Source organism: Pogona vitticeps, chromosome 5 (assembly GCF_051106095.1).
Source record: "Pogona vitticeps strain Pit_001003342236 chromosome 5, PviZW2.1, whole genome shotgun sequence".
NCBI classification, from domain to species: Eukaryota; Metazoa; Chordata; class Lepidosauria; order Squamata; family Agamidae; genus Pogona; species Pogona vitticeps.
This window is the reverse complement of record NC_135787.1, coordinates 128,737,412-128,758,469: the sequence shown is the minus strand read 5'-3', so window position 1 is coordinate 128,758,469 and position 21,058 is coordinate 128,737,412.

The following is a 21,058-nucleotide window of genomic DNA, read 5'->3' as shown; positions in this document are numbered from 1 at the left end:
AAGGTGGTGGGACTCATATATCTCCCCTGATTATCTTAATACATGGGCAAGTTAATTAAGGGAGACATGGTCCTTGAGATAGCTTGGACCCAGTACTTTAATTGTGCCCAGAATCAGACTGGCAGCCAATGGAGCTGCTGTAACTGGGAGGTTATGTGATCCCTGTGACCAACCCCAGTTAACAATCACTTTACAAAGACAGCCCCACATAGAGTGTGTTACAGTAATCCATTTGGGATGTAACTTGAGACATATGTCACCATGGCCAGATCAGACATCTCAAGAAATCCGTGCAGCTTTTATACTAGTTTTAACTGTGCAAATGCACTCCTGGCCACAATTGAAACCTGGGCATCTAGGCTCATAAACAAATCCAGGAGCACTCCCAAGCTGTGCTCCTGTGTTTTCAGAGGGAGTGTAACCCCACCCAGCACAGACTGCATACCTATTCCTTGATCTGCCTTTTGACTGACCAGAAGTATCTCTGTCTTGTCTGGATAAAGTTTCAGTTTATTCACCCTCATCCAGTCCATTGCTGACACCAGACACTCATCTAGAGCTAAAACAGCTACCCCAGATTTAGATGGCAAGGAGAGACAGCGTTGGATGACATCCACATACAAACTGCTCCACCCATATCCACCTGCAGAAGACTGTGCACATTAACATTTAACACAATCTCTGATCAGACCCTCACCATTTAATGAGACCCACTGATGTTTATTAAGGGCAGTGTTTCCTCAGAATGGATCCCTTCTAGAGGAGGAAAAAGTCTAATTTTTGTGAGCATAACGGTTTTAAACGTGGGCACCCATCTCCACCCATGCCGTGCTAACAGTGCTAGGGCCCAGTGGCTTGGCATGAAGATATTGATGTATTGTGCTTGTGCAATGTCATCGTGCCAAAATGCCAGACAGAAGAGTCTCTGGAGGAAGTTACTGGGCTCCTGCCCTTTTTTTGCCCTTTGTACGATTTGCAGCACAGTAGGGAGAGGAGCACTGGTGTTACCCCTCATGAATACTGGTGTACCACACTTAGATATCTTTTGATGCCAAGCCAGTGAGCCCTGGTGCCAGATGGAAATGGGTGCTTGAAGCTCACACCTAAGAATCCGATTTCTCTTCCTGTAGTGCCACACACTTGAATTACCCCCCCCCAAAAGACTTGGAAAAAACACAACAGATCCTCGAACCTTCACTCAAACCTGGCACTCTGACATCTGGCAACTTTAAGCCATTCAACTTAATAATAGAACATCTGGAACTTCTGCTTTAGCAGAATCAATGTGCAAGAATCTCCTCTGTTTGCCAAAAGGCACTTTGGAAATGCATAACAGCAATCATCTGCTTATCCACCTGGGAGCATATGATGGTCAGGAATCTCAGAACCAAATACCAGAAACTGTTTTACAACTATCTGCAAATAAATAAATAATGGACAGGGGTTTAGCATGACTATACCTCTGCCTCACATGAGCTAGAATAGGACTGGAACTACAGAGAGAATTTCCTACTGCTTGCTAGTGCATTTCATCTTTAACCTTAGGGAAGCTTTCTCCCTCTGCAAATAAAGACCACCGTTTCTATGTGCTGTACTCTATTTACTTCAGCAGAAGATGTTACCAGGTTACTTCTTGATATTGAACCATGGGAAAATGTTGCTGACTTCAGGTAAGCAAGTGAAGGATGCAGTCAGACAGAATATTGATTTGACTGGGACATTTCTTAACAAAAGAGAGCTCTTATTTCTCCTCCGGAGAGGGTGCTGTTGTCATCCATATAATATTCTGTTGCTTAAAATAGAACATTGTAAAGCAGCTCTTGTAAAACAAATGCTGTGGTTAGGATGTTAAGACATAGACCTGGGTTTAGAGTCCTAAATGGCCATTGGTCTTACTGGGTGACTTTGGGCCAGTCACATATTCTAAGCTCAGCCTGCCTTGCAGGGTTGTGGTGAGAATAATGGATAAAGGTGAGAGCCCTGTTTGCTGCTTTGAGCTCCTTGGATGAAAATTGGGATATAAATGTAACTCATTAACTAAATAAGGAGGTTTCAGTAACAATAAGGAAGTACCTTAACTGTACACATCAGTTGCCAAGGTTTTCACCTCCTATGGTGTTACTTTCCATCACAGACTGCTGTTGCCTTATCTATGGAGGAAAACCTTGAGAGGAGAGAATGAAATAATGATCTTCTTCTGAGGAAAGCTTTAGCAGTCTAGCTATTAGTTATCCTTCATCCATCCATCTATTAAGAGCCCTACTGAAGTGGTGATTTACTCATTTCATATAGGCAACGGATAAGCAGGTGCCAGATGCTGATAAGTTTGGGGAGTGTGGGGGTGTCATTTGTTAATCACATGATATGGTTTTCAGTGTCATAGCCATAAAATGCATTATAATGGCCTGGGCTGAAACTTGACACTGAAATGTAATGGTAGGGAGGATTCTCCTGGCTTCTGTAAGCACAGTGGTCTTCAGTGAGTGCTTAATGGCTCAGATTAACAGGAAATGCAATGTGGTGATATAAAAGTGTATAATAATGTATTTCCCTTGGAAGTGAATTGAATAGTGAAATCCAGCATGAAGGGTAGCATAGCACCTGTCAAAATGACTGATGATCTCCCCCCCCTTCCCTGCACCCCCATCCCACCCTGCAACACTCCCTGAAACTTGACCCCCACCCCAAAACTCAACCCCCCCCCAACCTTGGCAGTCTGGAAAACAGTCTATGGGGACTATGCTAAAACAAAAGAAGAGATTCTGAGGCTCAGAAAAGGAGACCATGTGAGGGGTACTAAAACAAAAGGGGTGTTTGATAATGGATATGAACAGAATTTCACCACTGAGATATTTATAGTGGTTCCTGTGGTGGTACAGTAGGAGCTTGCACAAATGACCTTTTCCAGCGTGACAGTAGCTTTTTAGCCCTGCATACTAAGTTCATAGCTCCTTTTCTCCAGTACTGCCTCCATGTGATACACTCTTTTTTCTCTCCCCCCACCCTTTAGTTTTCCCTCTATTTAGGGGTTGTAAGCCAGGATTTCTCCTCCTTATATACTTAGGAGATACTTTTGCACAAGAAGAACATTCAAAACATTTAAGCCTGCCACAGAACTTTTGCAAATCAAGATGATTTCCTAATGTATGTACCATACATTCTTCCCATGTACCATACATTCTACCCATCTTTATGATGTTCATGACTGCCTCAAGTGTTTTAAAGAAATCAGCAGTCTGCATGCCATTCACATTATATTGCCCCACAGATGTGTTAGAACCTGAAGAACCTCCATTTGGTGGTGTTGCACATTGTTCTCTCCCATTCATGCTATATTGTCCTGATGGGGTGTCAGAATCTGAGCAGCCACTCCTTTTTGCCTCTGCATGTTGTGCTTTCCATGGCCTTTTGAGAGCCGGTTCCATAAGCTGGTCCAAAAGAAAAAAGATGATTCATGAAACACTTGTCAGCAATATTCTCTCTCTCTCTCTCTCTCACACACACACACACACACACACACACAAACACACACACACACGCACACGCACACACACACACACACACACACACACACACACACACACACACACACACACACACACACACACACAATGACAAGTACATACATCAATATTTTTCTCCTTTAAAAGGACCCAGATGGCATACATCATCACGAGACAATATTTAAAGCATATATTAAAAAGGAGCAAACAAATATCACTCTGCAAAATGGTAGACATAAGTAGTACTGGAGACCCAATCAAAGCAGAAATGTAACCAACCTATATCTTTTTCAGGGGCATGTATAGTGGCTCCCTTTATTTGCTTCTTTGGAAAAAAAATGAGGGAGGGGCAGTCCTGTGAAGCTGAAGGCAAGAAAAGGATATGTTAGGGCTTGCCTCACATTTCCTTCATCCTTTTTAGTACCATACTGCAAGAATATGGGGCCCCTGGAGAACATAGAGCAGCAAACATATACAGTACCATTGTATTCACATATCTGTAAGGGAGAATACTATAAATGAAACGCCAAATCCAAGAATGCTCACCCTTTAAAAAAATATAGCTTCTTTGTTTCAAAATGACTCTGAAGACAAAATTACCACTCATCTAAGACATCTCCAGATCACTAACGTATTTGAAGCATGTAATACTTTCCCGTTAGTGATGCAGTATGAATTTGCAGATGGAAAATCCAACTGGGGAAAGCTTCTAACAATGCTACCATTTGGAGGATGCCTTGCTAAGAAACTGCAGTCTTCCTACAGGACACTATCAAGCAGAGATGTGGACTATCAGGCATAATGTATGACTTCCTATATTATGGACTACAAAGTCCCCTGGCTTCTTGGAAATTGTGGTTGGGTAAGTAGCTAACATCCAAAAACCTCCTTGTGCCCATGTATGTAAAAGAACTACAGAGTTAACTTTTACATGGGGCTAGTCTAGATGTTACTGTGAGACTTCTCTCTAAACCATCCATTTCCTATTGACATGATGCTAATCTACAAAGAAACAATCCCTCCTTTTCCCTCTCTGGACTTCTAACTATCTTGGACAGGCAGGGTAGGACAGTAAACCTTCACACAAGAATCTTAGCATTTTGGAAATGGATAATTGGTCTTGTGTTACCCAAACCTTTTTTATGTGACTTGCAATAAAATGAATTATATTCTTGGTCTATTATATTCTTGGTCATATTCTATGTCTTGGTAACTCTGAAATATTTTTAAACATAACAACATACTTTCTAACAATATGAATCTACCAAGGAACAAGTCCTGAATCTCTCTCCTCTCTTTTATTGCACAAAGACCACCCCTAAGACCCCAAGCATTAAGCAAGCCCCATGGGTACGTTTCCTAGCGCTAAGCAACTCCATGGTTTGTCTGAACATATCATAGCAAAGCATTTTAAATTAAAATAGAAAAGATGCATACATGCTTGATCAGAATCTGAAGGTCTATGGATCTGCATTGTTATCACAGTTTTCTATTAAAAAGGAAGATATATCATAGTTAAAACAGATAGCTGCACTAAAATCTTACATTTGAAACAGCTAGAACTACAAGAAGGGAAAGATACTTACATGAGCCATCTCTCTCAGCATCAGAGTTGAAAGCAGAAAGATGTTTCACAAAGGGATCCAGCTTTTATACATTCGGAAACTTTTCATGGTGTATTGTCTTAGTATTAATTCTGCTCACTAAGATTGGCTGTTTTTCCTACCCCGGAAGCAGTTTGGGACAGATAGCAGATCTGTGCTTACGTATGAGGGTCACTGGAAACTAGTTAGTTTCCTGTGAAAGAAGTAGTGATAGGAAGGCTATATCTTCTCACCTTGCTTTTACAAATATCAGGAAAAGTAATAAACAGAAGGTGAGCCAGGGTATCTTATCATAGGAAGCAGCATGGAAAATGATACAAAAACAAATGCTTTGAGAAAAGGCATTTATTGACCACAGACTGTTTTTCCTGCTCATAACGTTTGACCCCCCCCCAAAAAAACATCTGGGACAATGATAAAGCAAAAATAGCCACTTTAAGAAAAACCTTTATTCGTAATTTTATACAGGATGGCAAAAAGCAATATAGTGTAAGGTCTGTTATTGAAGACCTTTGATTAGGCATCCTTCAGTCTCAAGAGACTATGGTAACGTGCTCTGTAGGGAGGACTTGGAACAGCATCTAGTGTGGCTGAGAAGGCCAATTCGAGAGTGACAATCCCTTCCACATTGAAGACAAATACAATCTGTCCCCTGTCCAGCTCCCTGATTTTGCTAGTTTTGGGACTGTCTCTTTGCCTCAGCCTGCTGGACAAGTGTCTCTTCAAAATGGGAGAGGCCGTGATGCACCGCCTGCCTCCAGGCAGAACCCTCAGATGTCAAGGTTTCTCATCTGTTGAGGTCCATTCCTAAGGCCTTCAGACCCTGCTTGCAGATATATTTGTATCGCAGCTGTGGTCCTTTGACACATGTATTAAAAAGGGTTCATCTGACTTTCTCAGCACTTTTTTCAACAGTTCATATGTCCTGTGAGATCTGCCTATTTTGGTGTTTATTATTAAGGTCTGATTGCTATCTCTCTCTGTCAAAAAAAGTGTATTACAGCTATAAGAATAACAAGGTGAAGTATGTTTTTAAAACAGATTTTTTTCACATTGTGTTTGCAGCATTCTTGAAAGGCTATGTTCATCCCAGGACAAACAGGCATGAGCTGCTTGGCCTGGTGCTTGTATGTGGCAACCCTCACACTCATCTTTCAGATATTCAGCCAGATAGTGCTTTAGGACTCATTAAATGCCAGCCCTCACAATGCACCCCATGACTTTGTGTTTTCTCAGAGGAGTGTCTCTTGCTTCTAGTTGAAGAACAGTGCTTAAAGCTCTATGTGGTGATTCCTGAAAAATCAAAACGGGTTTTAACAAACACAATTATCAAATACAGCATGACTCTGGCACCATCCTTCCACCCATAATTACATAGCTGTTTTTCAGAATTTCCTGCTGAGACTATCTTCCACAAAGTTGAGTCCAGTGGCCCCCTGTCTTTTGGGATAGATGGATTTTCAGCATCTCTGCTACACGTCTTGGACTCCTGTAACAGCATAATGTATTCTATGTCTGCCATTTTGCAATCTTTGAAACTATCCCACACACCCACACAAAACTAACAATATACAGTGTGGGAAAAGAAGAAATCAAAGGCTTTTCTTACCAGTGTTACAGCATTCTCTGTGTAAAAGGGCTCTCCCATGTTATGCTGCCTTGCAGAGCTTTCAGGCTTTTCCAGAAGTACTTATGATATTGGCAGAATATTCTCAATGTCAGAATTTGTGCTTATATAATGTTTTCTGGGCTTAGCCTTGGTTGGGGTAGTTACTTCTGTGGACCTCTGCAGGCTAAAAGGAACGTCCATCTTCTCTCGAGATTCAGTCAGCGTCCCCATTCTTGGTCTAGTGGGCAAAGGGGGTGGAAAAACTCACAGGTCCGGCAAATCTTTGGGTCTGCAAGCGCCTTTTTGCTTTGAGCTGAGGCCTTTCTATCTTTGGGGGTAAGGTCGGGCTCCCCTTGTTCTGCAACCTGGAAGGAATGTCCATCTTCTACCCTCAGGGTGTGTCTGGCCCTGCCGATGCTTTCCAGCCACCCCACATGCTCCCTAGGACTTGCCTGGAAAGCCCCATTGACCACCTATTTCAGAGCAGGGCGTCCCACCTCTTCTTCTAGTCTCACAAAACATTTCACCCACCTAAACTTTCCCAGGGCGACTGCCTATGAGCCACAGTCCCCCTCACTCCCCTGGCAGCTGGGTCTTGGGTGGGCCTTCCTCCTAGGTTGGGTTGGGGGGTCACGTTTTTGAGGAGAGTCAACTTTTGGGGTTTATGTTTGGGGGGGTCTAGTTTGGGGGGGGTCCAGTTCAGGGGAAATCAATCATTTTGTCAGGTGCTTTGCTACCCTAGTACTTACATATGCCACTGGAAAGTCCAGAGGAATTTGATGTCTTAGTTGGATGGCTGGAAAAGTTTGTGGTGTGCAAAAATTGTGTGTAAAAAAGTTTGTGCAAGGACATAGGCCAATGTTGGCACAAACTCTCTTGCCACCTGAGGCGGGAAGAAAAATGCCTCCACCACTGCTATGTGATGGCCTCCACATCATTCACTGAAGAAAAAAGAAGAAGAAAAAAGTTTGCAACAGCACCTTTCTCCTAGCTGGCACCCACTTGCATTCACGGCTGCTCCCCAACTGGTTATATAAACAGTGCCTGGACCTAAGGACCCCTGGAGCCTAGGCATTATGGAGTGGGGAATGGCCCCAAAATTGTATGTTTACAGGGGTTTGAGGGAGGCACCTCTCCTCTTACTAGTGCCTTGGTTCCAAGGACCCTCGGAGCTAAGGTGTTATTCAGCGAGATAGCCAAGCCACCGCTGGGGTATCCACCAGCAGGGCAAGCGAGGCCAATGGTGGCACCTGGCTCATGAAACAGGGAATAAGGCTGGTGGAGCAGCTGCAACCTTTGAACACCAGAAACCATTTCTTTGACACAGCACAGCAAGCTAAGAGAGCAGGTGGGTCCACATCAAAAGTTCCTTCATCCATGATCATAAACATTCTGTAGCAGACATGGGCTATTCATATCCCTGGGGTACAAATATGAATAGCAGCACCACAGGTGCCATAGAAGTCCATTCCCTCCCCCCAGAACTGGATGGTCCACTCGCTGATAGCCACATGGCATGCACTGCTTGCCACACGACATCATTGTTGACATCACACCAATTGCAGAAGTAGCCTCGTTGGCGCTTCCCTGCCTCCTCGCAAAGCCAACTGCTCAACAGTTGAGTGGGGAGACTCTTCATCCTGCCTCCTTGCTGGAGTGGTTGGCTGTGCAGGGAGGCAGGGAAGTGCCGACTGAGCTATTTCCATGATTGGCACGATGTCAACAGCTATGGGCCCATACAGCACAACCAGTGAGTGAACAGGCCAGTTCTTGGGAGAGGGAACTGACTTCTGTGGCTCCTGTGGTGCCGCTATTTATATTCGTATCCCTGCTCTGCCTCTGGCTTAAAGCAGGTTCCCAAGGAATTTTGCTGAGCAAATAGTGTAGCTCTTCTCGGCTTTGCAACATTAGTTCATCTTACATGTTACTGTACAATCCAATATACTGCTTCCACCAGTCAATGAAGTCAGTGGGAACTGACTTGTGCATGATAGATTTTGAAGAGCAGGTATTCAACTTGACAATTCCCATAATCAAGCTACCAAGGAGAGTTCAAAAAACAAAATAAACAAAATGCAGGTAACTGTGTGGTTCTATCTGTCTGTCTTTGTGCGAACTGTATTTTATGTTTCAGCAGGGATGGTTCACAACAGTGTGTTGTTCATGTGACAAACCTCTGTTTTCTCCCCCCCCACACTACAGCCCCTTCCCCAGTAGCACCACTGTGAACAATGCATCCCTCTGAAGCTTAGAGGGAACAGGGGAATCTGAAGGGCCTGCTGATCCAAATGCCTTAACACTTCAGTCCTGCTAACCGTAACTGCACTAAAACATGGTGTGTATATGTGTTGTTGAAACCTCTGTATCTGGAAGCAAAAGCAAATTACCCTAAATTACATAACTGTAGTTTTAGAAGAGGTAGCTGCGTTAGTCTTTGCTAGCTTATCAGGCAAAAACAAAAGAGAAATAAAAAATAAAGAATGCAAACATGTTGTGGCACCTTAAATACTAACTGCTACATTTTAATGTGAGTTTTCATGGACAAGTTCACTTCCTCTCATGTCTGAAGAAGTGGACTTGTCCACAAAAGCACAAATTAAAATACAGCAGGTAGTCTTTAAGGTGCTGAACTGTCTTTTCTTCTATATTTTTTAAATAAATTTTTAAATTACATGTAGACTTTATGATGTGACCTTCAGAAATGTTTGCAAGAACATCCACAAGAGGACAAGCTATTATAACTGCATTTTCTACAGCTAATCTTTTATTGGTTTTAATTAATTCACCACTTCTGTTAAGTGTAAACACTTACAGAAGATGACACATTAGAGGGATATGTATTGCTTAGGCAGATGATTTACACCACAGTGGTCCTTGAAGCTTAATTCATACTGTGTCTCCCCGAAAATAAGACAGGGTCTCATATTAATTTTTGCTCCAAAAAAACACATTAGGGCTTATTTTCAGGGGATTTTTTCCCCATGTACAACAATCTACATTTATGCAAATACAGCCATGTAATCTTCTTCTGGTAGCTGCACAATGCTGGAGGGCGGGGTTTCACTTAACTTTTAGGGGTAGGGCTTATATTATGAGCATCCTGAAAAAGCCTACTAAGGTTTGTTTTCAGGGTAGGTCTTATTTTCAGGGAAGCGGTATTATCTCAAAGGTGGCATGCTCATGCATTATTAGTAATTTCTTGTTCTCTAATGGCCCTTTCTGTAGCATTTTAAAGTAGCTGAACACATGGAGAAGGGAACACGTGGCAGCTATGCTGCCACACAGATAACTTAAAATGAAGGTACTTCTCTAATCACAAGTACATCACCAAGGTGAGTATGGTGGGCAGTGAGTATCACACGTGTGAAGACTACCTCACCAAGTCACTCGTCTTCCCCAGGTAAGCAGTCTTCACATTGGAACCAATTAAAAAAGAGTCATCATTTTGATCATATCTTATCAGTCCCTAGCCAATTAATTAGACCTCACCCACAGTGTATGAGAAAACTGCCATTGATGCTTATTGGACTGTCAGATTTTTGGTCAGGTGCAACGGAAATAATTAATTTAAATTAATTGAAAGTTTCCTGTTGCTCAATTTCAGCTTTCAAGGCTCTCTAGGACCTTTTTTTGCTCTGAGAAAATCTTTGGGAGCTTTGGAACATTGGAGAAGGAGGAGGTTTTAATAGTTAAAAATTGCCAGAGGTTCACCACTGGCAGTCCTGCGGCAGTGATCTAGTGGCTTTTGAATTCTGAAGTCTCCTCACAAACATACCCAGCCTTGAAGTTTCCAAGGTTTCCCAAGGGCAAAAGGCAGGGAGCCATGAAAGCTGAAATGGATGGGTGAGAGGGATAGGAGTCTTTAGATTAAGTCAAAGTAGTCATTTCCAACACCTCAATCCAGTTCACACCAGCAGAACTGTGAAAACAGAATTTTGGCCATTTAGGCTAATAAAAATACCAGTTTTGCTAATGGTGAAACAAGAAAGCAAAGGGCACCTCACCCTAAAATTGGGGTAGGGCACCCCCTGCCCTGATCACAAGCTGCCTATACCCCACTTACAAAAGCTTTAGCCTAGCCTAGTAGTGTAGTTTCTTGCCTGTTTTACTTCGTCGGAAAATTTGTAATTCCCTGAGCTGAGATTAGTTTGCACAGCTGTTTTCAATCACACAGATTCTGAAGAAAATAAATCAAATTGGAAATAATACCTGGCTGAGTCTTTGAAGGCATTATAAAGCCTGTACAGGCAATTACACATATTTTGTGGTAAATCTCATAAATAGATGAGTAATGATTTTTTTAAAAATTATTTTCTCCTATCCTTTAATCCAAGTTCTTATAGTTTACAGAAGAGGTAATAACATCTTTACTACAAATTTGTTTAAAAATTGAATAGATAATCTACTCCAAACTTAGATTATATTACTTGGGTATAATGTTTTCCCAATCAGTGCATTTCAGTCGCCGAATGATCAGATGAGGTCATCTTAGCTTGTGGTTTGTCTAATTTTGCAATGTGATGTCTTCAGGCTGTCTTGAGGCACTGTGTCATGGCTGTGCTTTCCTTCAGGAATTTCTGTTCTTTGGTGGATACTGTAAAAATAGCATGCATTCATCACATGGAAGAAATCCTGGAGCAATGGGAATACTGACACTTTGATCTTTTTGACAGAGAAATCTATATTTTCAAAGTGTGTCACAAAAATATCTTTGAGGTAAGAATCTGTACAATTGAGTTTAAAAGCCTTTAGAAGTTTGCTTGTTTATCATCCTGCTTTTCTTCCAATAAAGGTATACAAGGTAGTGTACAACAACTTTAAAAATGCATAAATTTAAGATCACAGAAAATTAAGACATAAAGATTAAAATATGATTAAACCAAAAGAGTGTTGAAAACATATTTTTTTCATTTAAAAAAGTTAAGCTAAATTTAAAATACCTGATACTGAAGTGTAGTTGCATGTATACGCTGGACTTTAGGAAAGCCAATTTTAATAAACTCAAAACAATGATGGGTAAGATCCCATGGCAGGAAACCTAACAGGAAAAATAGTCCAAGATGGGTGGGAGTTTCTTAAAAAGGAAATTCTAAAGGCACAACTACGAACAATTCCAATAAGAAAAAAAGAGGGAAGACAGCAAAATAAGACCAAAGTGGCTTCACAAAAAGCTCAGAGAGGACCTGGGGGGAAAAAAGAGAGAGAGAGACATATAGGAAGTGGAAAGAAGGCCAGACTGCAAAGGAAGAGTACAGACAACCAGCAAAGAATTCCAAGGATGGCATTAGGAAAGCAAAAGCTGAGAATGAGCTGAGGTTAGAACAAGACGCTAAAAGACAGAAAAAGAATCTGTGGCTCAGTTATTCAATGGGGATGGGAAAATGATATATGACAACAACAAAAGTAGAAGTACTCAATTCCTACTTCAGCTCGGTCTTCTCCCAAAAGACAGTCTATGCTTCTTTAGGCAAATGTGGTGTACAAAGGGAGGGGACAGGATTGCAGCTTGAGAGGGATAAACAAATAGTCAAGGAGTAACTTATTGCTTGAGTTCAAATCCCCAGGGCCATATAAACTCCATCCAAGGATACTGAAGGAACCAGCTGAAGAGATCACATAACCACTGTCTATTTTTTTTTTAAATCATGAAGGATGGGTGAAGTACCAGATGACTGGAGGATAGGTAACATTGTCCCTATCTTCCAAAAGGGCAAAAAAGAGGAACCAGGGAACTACAGACTGGTCAGTCTGACATCAATCCCATGGAAAATTCTGGATCAGATTATAAAGCAGTCAATTTACAATCGCCTTGAAAACAATGCAATTATAACTAGAAGCCAACATGAATTTGTCAAGAACAAATCCTGCCAGACTAATCTTATCTCATTTTTTGATCGGGTAACCTCCCTGGTAGACTGTGAGAATGCTGTAGACGTAATGTATCTTGACTTCAGCAAAGCTTTTGACATAGTGCCTCATGATATTCTGATTAGCAAGATAACTAGGTGTGGGCTGGACAATTGAGTGCCAAGTGGATATATAGTTGGCTACAAAATCATATTCAGAGAGTGCTTCAATGGCTCCTTCTCAAACTGGGAGGAGGTAACAAATGAGGTGCCACAAGGCTTGGATGAGGGAGTGCAGGGAATACTTATCAAATTTGTAGATGATACAAAATTAGGTGGAATAGCTAATACCCTGGAAGACAAGAAAAAAATTCAAAAAGATGTTGATAGGCTTGAGCACTAGGTTGAAAACAATAGAATAACATTTAACAGGGATAAGTGCAAAGTTCTACACCTGAGGAAAAGAAACCAAATGCGCAGTTACAAGATGGGGGGATACCTGGCACAGCAATACTATGAGTGAGAAGGACCTTGGAGTCATTGCAGATCACAGGACGAATATGAGCCAACAGTACAATGTGGCAGCAAATGTGATTTTTAGGATGTATTAACAAAAATATAGTCTCCAAATCCTGTGAGGTACAAGTTCCCTTCTATTCAGCACTGGTAAGACCTCATCTTGAATTCTGTGTCCTGTTCTGGACCCCACACTTTAAAAAGAATGCCAACAAACTGGAGCAGGTTCAGAGGAGGGCAGCAAGGATGATCAGGGGACTGGGAACTAAGACTGGAAACTGGAAACCTATAAGGAAAGACTGAAAGGACTGGGTATGTTTAACTCTGAGAAAAAAAGGACTGAGCGGAAATAGGGCAGCACTTTTCAAAATACTTGAAAGATAGTCAAATAGAGCAGGGGCAGTATCTGTTCTCAATTAACCCAGAACGCAGGACATGCAACAATGGGCGGGAGCTGCAGGAATCCAGATTTAGGCTGAATATGAGGAAAGGCTTCTTAACTGTTAGAGTAATAATACAATGGAACTGTCAGAATCTGGCCCATACCGCCCTCGCAGCTGCGGAATTGGGGCCAGCCTGACTCCGGAATGGCCTGGTGTTTGCAGGCTCAGGTCCTGGCCTGTGTAGCAGTTGCTGGGCCACTTGTTAAGCTCTCCAGAAACCTGGAGGGAAGGCCTATTTAAAGAGTGTTTCTCCCTCTCAGAACTTGCCTCAGCAACAAAGAGTTTGTGCTGTGCTTACTGTTCCTAGTGCCTTGGTGCTCCTGAGCTCTGGAGTCCCTGCATCTGTTTCTGCCCCTGCCTTGGCCTCTGTGCTTGCCTTCTGCATCCCTGTATCTGAACTCCAGTGTTCCTGCACCTGTTCTTGCCCCTGCTTTGCTCCCTACTTACTTCTGCTGGCCTCCTGCATCTTGGTGCCTTGCTCTGTGCTCCCAGACCTGTACTCCTGCCTCTGTTTGGTCACAACCAACTGTGCAGTGAGTGTCTTTGGACTCAATATCCTGTGTAGTGGACTGGGTCCTGGTGCCCTTGCCCCTGGTAAGATGCTGCCTGGGATATCTTGGATTGTGACAGGAGCTAATTACCGCAGGAGGTGATGAGTACTCCAGTGCTGGAGGCATTCAAGAGAAAATTGGACAACCACCTGGCAGATATCCTTTGATTTGGATTCCTGCGTTGAGCAGGGAGTTGGACTCAATGGCCTTATAGGCCCCTTCCAACTCAATTGTTCTATGAGTCTATGAAAAAAATATGCTGCATCCTCCTACTGAAAAAAATACAATCTACAAGGGCATTTAGAGGTCAAGAGCCAACTTAAGAAGGCAGATGTTCACCTGTTGGTGGAAGGAATGTAAGTAGGGGGCCCAACTAGCCTCCTGAGGCAGGGAATTCCTTAGGCTGGTAGCAGCCACAAAAAGGCCTTTTTTCTTACTAAATGTGGTTCTACCATCTTCCCGAGGTTTTTAGATGCCGACATGAGAGAGGGCCTTCTTGGTGCTTGCTCCCAGGCTTCTGAATGCAGTAACCACAGAAGTCAGGTTAGCCCCCCTCCTTGTCCTTCAATCAACAGGTCAAGACCTTCTTCTTCAGGCATGCTTTTAAGTAATAAGTTCACTCAGAAATGCTGACTTTTAACTTTTTAACAATATACAATGGAACGATTATAATCAAAGGTAGGCAAAGCTCAAGTTGTGTAAACAGCAAGGAAAGAAGGGAAACAATAGGAACAGTAACCAAAGAAATAAGTCAAGTTCCATAAGGAGAAGCCCAGGGTCAGGGAAGCACTTAGCTTGTCAGAGTCTTCTTACAAAGACCTCAAACTGAGGTGGGACTTGAATGGGGCATTGGTTCTTGGGCCAGCTGAATCAATCAGGTGTTGGGGCTGGTACTTCAGCTTAGTAACACTCCTGAAGAAGAGATCTAAGTCTTGATGGGCAGAAAGAAAAAGAGGGATTAATTTTATTATATGGATCATTTAAAAATTAAACACCAGGAATCAGATGTGGGCGGGGACACAGAGAGTGGTCCATAGGCCTGATACTGATGAATCTCTCTCTCCCTATTTACTAGCAGAAGAAGCAAAAGGCAATTTTTACTGATGGTATGACTAGGAGAAAGCAAGTTATATTTGTGAAGACAAATGCCTGCTATTTAACATGTTTTACAAGCATGATGTGATATCATTACATTAATGTAATACTGTACATAGTTACATCCTTAATCTTGATGGCACAGAAGGCAAGCAGGAGGCGCTTCTTTCCAGTGGAAATCAGCCTATCAATCCATCAAATTATCTTGTGTGCGATTTTTCATATGGCTGTGTGAAGGAAGAAAAAACATTGAAAAGGATATTTTTCTTCCCATGTTATGAAACCCATCAATCTTAACAAGCTTCAAACCCATCAATCTTAACAAGCTTCCAGCTGATCATTCATAGTACTTAATTTTTATCCAAGAAGACAGTAACTCCATATTCCCAAAAGTCAGCATTTTCTGACTTATTCACACCCCTTTTACAACAAGTGCAGACAGGAAATAATCTGAGAGAGGGTTTTGTGGAAAGTTTCCTCTTGCTTCATATTTGTGGTTGGACAAGGAGTACTTCAACAGCAGTCTTTTGTTTCGCATCCTCTTTGACACTAGTTGCTCATAAGCTTGGGTGGAGCGGTAGCATACAAATCAGCATCAGCACATAAATGCATACGAACAGAACCTGATCCCAAACAACTCTTGATCTAAGGAAGGTCCATTGTTTGCATCACTACCTGGATGCATGGTTTGTACAAAAAGAATGAGGAAGTATAGGGAGCTGTCATAGAGCGTGAGATCATTGCTTCATCTAGCTTGGCGTTGCCTTGCACCAAGCAATACTGTTGTAACACTTTGGCACCTCCTTCTGAATAAACAGGGCATTTTCTTTGAAAGCAGCAATAAATAGTTAATCACTGACTTGTTTTTCACAAGCTGATGACAACTATTGTTACATGATAGTTTCCTTCTCCTGCTTTCAAGTACTTCAAAATCTTGAATTCTTTTCTTCCTGTTTATTTAAAAAAAACCTATGAATCATGTTAAATTTTATTATGAGAAAGAAAGGGAAGTAGAAGAAAATTCTCACCCATTTGCACTGGCCAAATGAAACAGATACAGCTCTTGACAACATAGAGATGGTAGCTTACCTTTCAAGCAACCAATTGGGTCTGTTCGGATGAGACAGAATGTAGGCTTTCTCCTACATTCAAACGTCTAAAATGTCAAGTTCTCTCCATCATGTGATGGAAGTGATCTGCTGATTTTACAAAATTCTTGTCAAAAAAAACAAACCAAATGGAATTCATATCATCCTTTGTGTTGAGGGTATTATACATTTTCTAGCTTACTAGAATTCTTAACTAAAGAAATGGGGAAATAGGCAGAAAGTACATGATCAATGAATGAGGAGAAGGGGACGACAGAGAATGAGATAACTGGACAGTGTCATCGAAACTACCAACATGAATTTGACCCAACTCCGGGAGGCAGTGGAAGATGGGAGGGCCTGGCGTGCTCTGGTCCATGGGGTCACGAAGAGTCAGACACGACTTAACGACTAAACAACAACAACAACAACATGATCAATAGACACAGCTTTTTATTTCTTCCGTAGAAAAGGGAGACAATGTTTTCGTTGGTTGTTGTGGGTTTTTTGGGCTTCTTGGCCGTGTTCTGAAGGTGGTTCTTCCTAACGTTTCACCAGTCTCTGTGGCCGGCTTCTTCAGAGGACAGGAAGAACCACCTTCAGAACACGGCCAAGAAGCCCAAAAAACCCACAACAACCATTAGATCCCGGCCGTGAAAGCCTTCGCGAATACAATGTTTTCGTTGTCATCCACCAGATGGTGCCGCTTCCAAAGTTTAAAATGCAGCAATCTTGAAAAACCATGCACAAAATAACATCTTTATTCCTTCAGCATCTCCAGAAAAAAAACATTCTAATAATGATAAACCACTTAAATCCTGCTTGAGTCCCCCAAAAACAGCGAGAAGAAAATTTAGATGCTACATAGGAATAGAAATACACTATAACTCCTATTTACTGACAAACATCAGCTAGTTTTCTTCCAAATTGCCTAACAGGTATTAATTCTACTAATGTATTGTATTATTTTCCCTGATATGAAAACTAATCTTATCGGTACCTATCTGCAAGTTTATTTGGTATTAACTGTACTGTATAGATCTACATGCATCTTCACGAAAGTCTGAAATTAAAAAAGTTTGAATAGATCTTATTGTCAGGAAACAGGGTTGTAGCTATAACTCATAAAGGAGTTTGATATTTAAACTTTGATGATGAGCTTAAAATTTATTTTTATTTATTTATTTATTCTATTTATACCCCGCCTATCTGGTCATTGCGACCACTCTAGGCAGCTATAGCATTGTCCTAGCACAAGACAAGCAGATCATATTGCAATTAATGCTATAGATTCATTGATAATAGCACTAACGCCATAGCTTTGAAGTAACTAGTAATAAATAAGTTACTTCTAATTAATTCCTTAATAAGGCATAACTAAATTGCATTATGATTATAAGATAATGAGTGATAATATGATTTCTGTGGTATAATTGTAACTATTTATTTATTCTTATAGTTAAAGGGAACATTGCCTTACTACTCAGGTTATGTTTTGCCCCACAGGTCAAATGTCTTCCAAATTCTAATTTTTTTCCAAGAGTATAACAATGAAAATATGTACCCAGTGAGAGACTCTGGAGAACACGGTTTGATTCCCCACTCAGCCATGGAAACTCGTTATGTGAGTAGAATTAGTAATACTACTCTTTAAATACTGTACAATACTTACCTTGAAAGCCCTGTCAGGGTCACTATAAATCAATTTTTACTTCATGCCACATAACATAATAATGAAAAAGTATAGCGTGACTTCTACTTTTCTGAACTGCAATAACAACCAACCATAATTTGGGTGGTGTTGGAACTATAACCCACTATCCTTTACAGTACCCTTTCAAGCTCTGACTGACACTCCTGAAATATAGTGACCTTGGACTGAAAAGATGAGGACCCAGCTCCTTCCAACCTATTCAGTCACATGGGGTTTTCATTACTTACTAGCCTTTTTTCAGTCATCATTTGCCCTGTTCTCAGCAACACCTTGTCCCTTAATTGTCACTTCTTCTGCGTAGAGACTGATGTAACTTAAGTGGAAAGGTCTTGAATTCCATGCAGGCCTTCCATGCAAGCAAGGACCTCAGTTTTCTAGGGTTCTTGCTCATAGCTGAGTGACAATGAAATAGGTCTCTACTGACTCTCTTTACTAACATTGTAAACATAAGATGGGATCATAATGTATGTGCCACCGTGAGCCATTTAAAGTCAAATCAGGTAGTGTGATCTAACAAACCCAATACACTGTATTCGGACTTGCCAACAGACCTGGGATTGTCATTTTTAAAATGTGACTTGTTTTATTCATGAGTGGGGGAACATAGGACCATGATCATTCTTATTGGTTTGCTTGCCAAAATATTGTGTTGCCTTTGTATTTATCATTGCACTATTCTTCTACAATAAGAGGTAAATACAAAAAAAAAAATATTCTCCAGCTCATCCCAATGGCTGGTTTCAATACTGCACTTTGAAATGCTTTTCAAAAAATTCAGGTGAAAATGCAGAACAAATATTTGGAGCAGAGACACAAGAAGAAGATAAAGTCCCCACTTCTGGATCACATATGACAAGGGAGTTTTTATTTTGTCCCCAATTTGTCATTTTGGAAATAGCTCTTCTGCTGTTAAGTGCCATCAAGTCACTTCCGACTTATGGCCAATTAGCAAGTACCTGTTCTGATAATTAAAGAAGTGATAATGATAATGGAATGAATATCTCAATGATGAAAGGAAACCTAGTTAAAGGTTAATGATAATGTATGAATAGTATTAATTTATGCCCAAATAAAATGATGTCACAGCAAATTGTTCTGCCGAGAAGTAGTGGCCCTTGTAGTCATTGTAATGACGAAGATTTTAATGCGTTAATTCCAAGTTCTTCTTACTGGTGAAAGAACTAAAGTATCTCTAGTTCAACAAAAATCAGGTTGGAAAACCATGCCTACAGTTTCAATTCTGTTTTTACCATTCCCAGCAATTCCCCTCTATTTCTAATGTTTTAGTCATAATATGAAGGATCATGTATTCATCTTGTGTAGGGTAGGTTTAATTCACGGCATGTTTATATGGTGGCTGTGGGATTCTGTGAGCGGTGCTCCAGGAAAAGAATGTTTTCCAGGCTCGGAGGAAAATATATCCTCCAAAACTGGCTTTTAGTTTGCAAGGAAATTTATATTGCTTGGAATTCTCACTGTTGTCAGCTATTTCCATTGAAAGGTTGCTTCCTGCATCCTATTAAAGCGTAGGAATGTTCCTTATGTTGAGCAAGCAAAGCAGAGGTTATCCGTGTAATAGCAATGGAACTCCAGTGTGCAGGAGCATAAGGTGGAAGATTACACCATCTAAATGTTATGTTTACTAATTACACCTGTCCAGTTGTTTCATTATAAGTAGAGCAGGGCATAGATACTACTAAGGCCCAATACCACTGATACTGTTATATAATGTGTAGGGTAATGGAAATAGGCCCACAGCTTCATCTTAGAGCCCATATGTTTTAATAATTGAGCTGAGCTCTTCCTGTTTCCCCAGATGAAGAGTCGGCACAATCCAGCAAGGATCTTGCCAAGCAGCATTCTTTTCTACATGGAAAGGAAAGCATTCCTGTCTACTGTAGAAAATGTCACTGCATTTGCTTAAATGACTCATTGTAATGCAATAGCTGAGCTGACGGTGTACTTCAGTTTGCAGAACTGGGATCTTTAACTACAAAGAAAAATAATGGAAATCACTATGCCTGCCTCATGTGGAAAACATCTGCTACTATAACTTGTACTGTACTGTTATTATGGTGTGAGATTATTATCAGTATTAAAAAAGGAAAATAATTCAGTATGAACGTATTTGCTATCACTAACATGTGTCCATCCCCTTTTCTCTCCCCCCCCCTTAGCTGTTGGAGCATGCTCAGTAAGTAACCTTGAACTGTCTGCTTCTGGAAATTTCTCTGCAGTTCAGCCTTGCCCAGGGAGAGAAGAAGTATCTCCAGATGGCTTGAGGAGAGTACAGTACCATTTGTTAATTTGTATTTCTGCTTTTGAACTATTGTGGAGAGAAGAGTGAAGAAAGAACACTCCGTTTCTTCTGAAACACAACCTGAGGACCCAGAGGACTTTGAACTCTCTTATCTACAAGGACATATTTTTTTGAAAAAATATTTTACTGATTATAAACACAACATTGACTTTCTTTTTGTAATGCTGATGAAGGATGCAAATTAAATTGTGTACTGTGTTGAAAATTATTCTCTCTCTTGCTTTTTATACATCTATCTAGGGATATACACAAATGTATAAATACAGACTACATCTGGTATTTGTGTGTTTCTGAGGGATGACTATAGGTCAGAGCAAAAATCCCAGAGATACTTATGAGTGGACAATCACCCCCACAGATCGCTTGTGTTAAATCTAGGATCTGTAGGGTTTAAAATGTTAAAATAAAAGCATGCTATGTGATTAAAAGTGGGGAAAATTGAATTGAAAGTTTCCATGCCTTGCAAAGAAAACATACAGCTAGTACCAAAGTAGGGGACTGAAGGCTTTGCAGCTTCCTCAGAGCCCATGACCTCTTCTGCACACTCTAGTCATGATTCAGTTTCTGAATGCTGTAATCAGGTGGTAGCAGCCACATCCAAATTACAGTGATCATATAACTCCCCCGTTACAACAACTTCACTGGCTGGTTGTCTGCTTCCAAGCCCAATTAAAAATGCTTTTATGACCTATAAAGCTCTGTATGGCTTGGGTCCAGGCTATCTGAAGGACCTTATCTCCCTATTTGAGCCTTCTTTGCTCCTAAGATC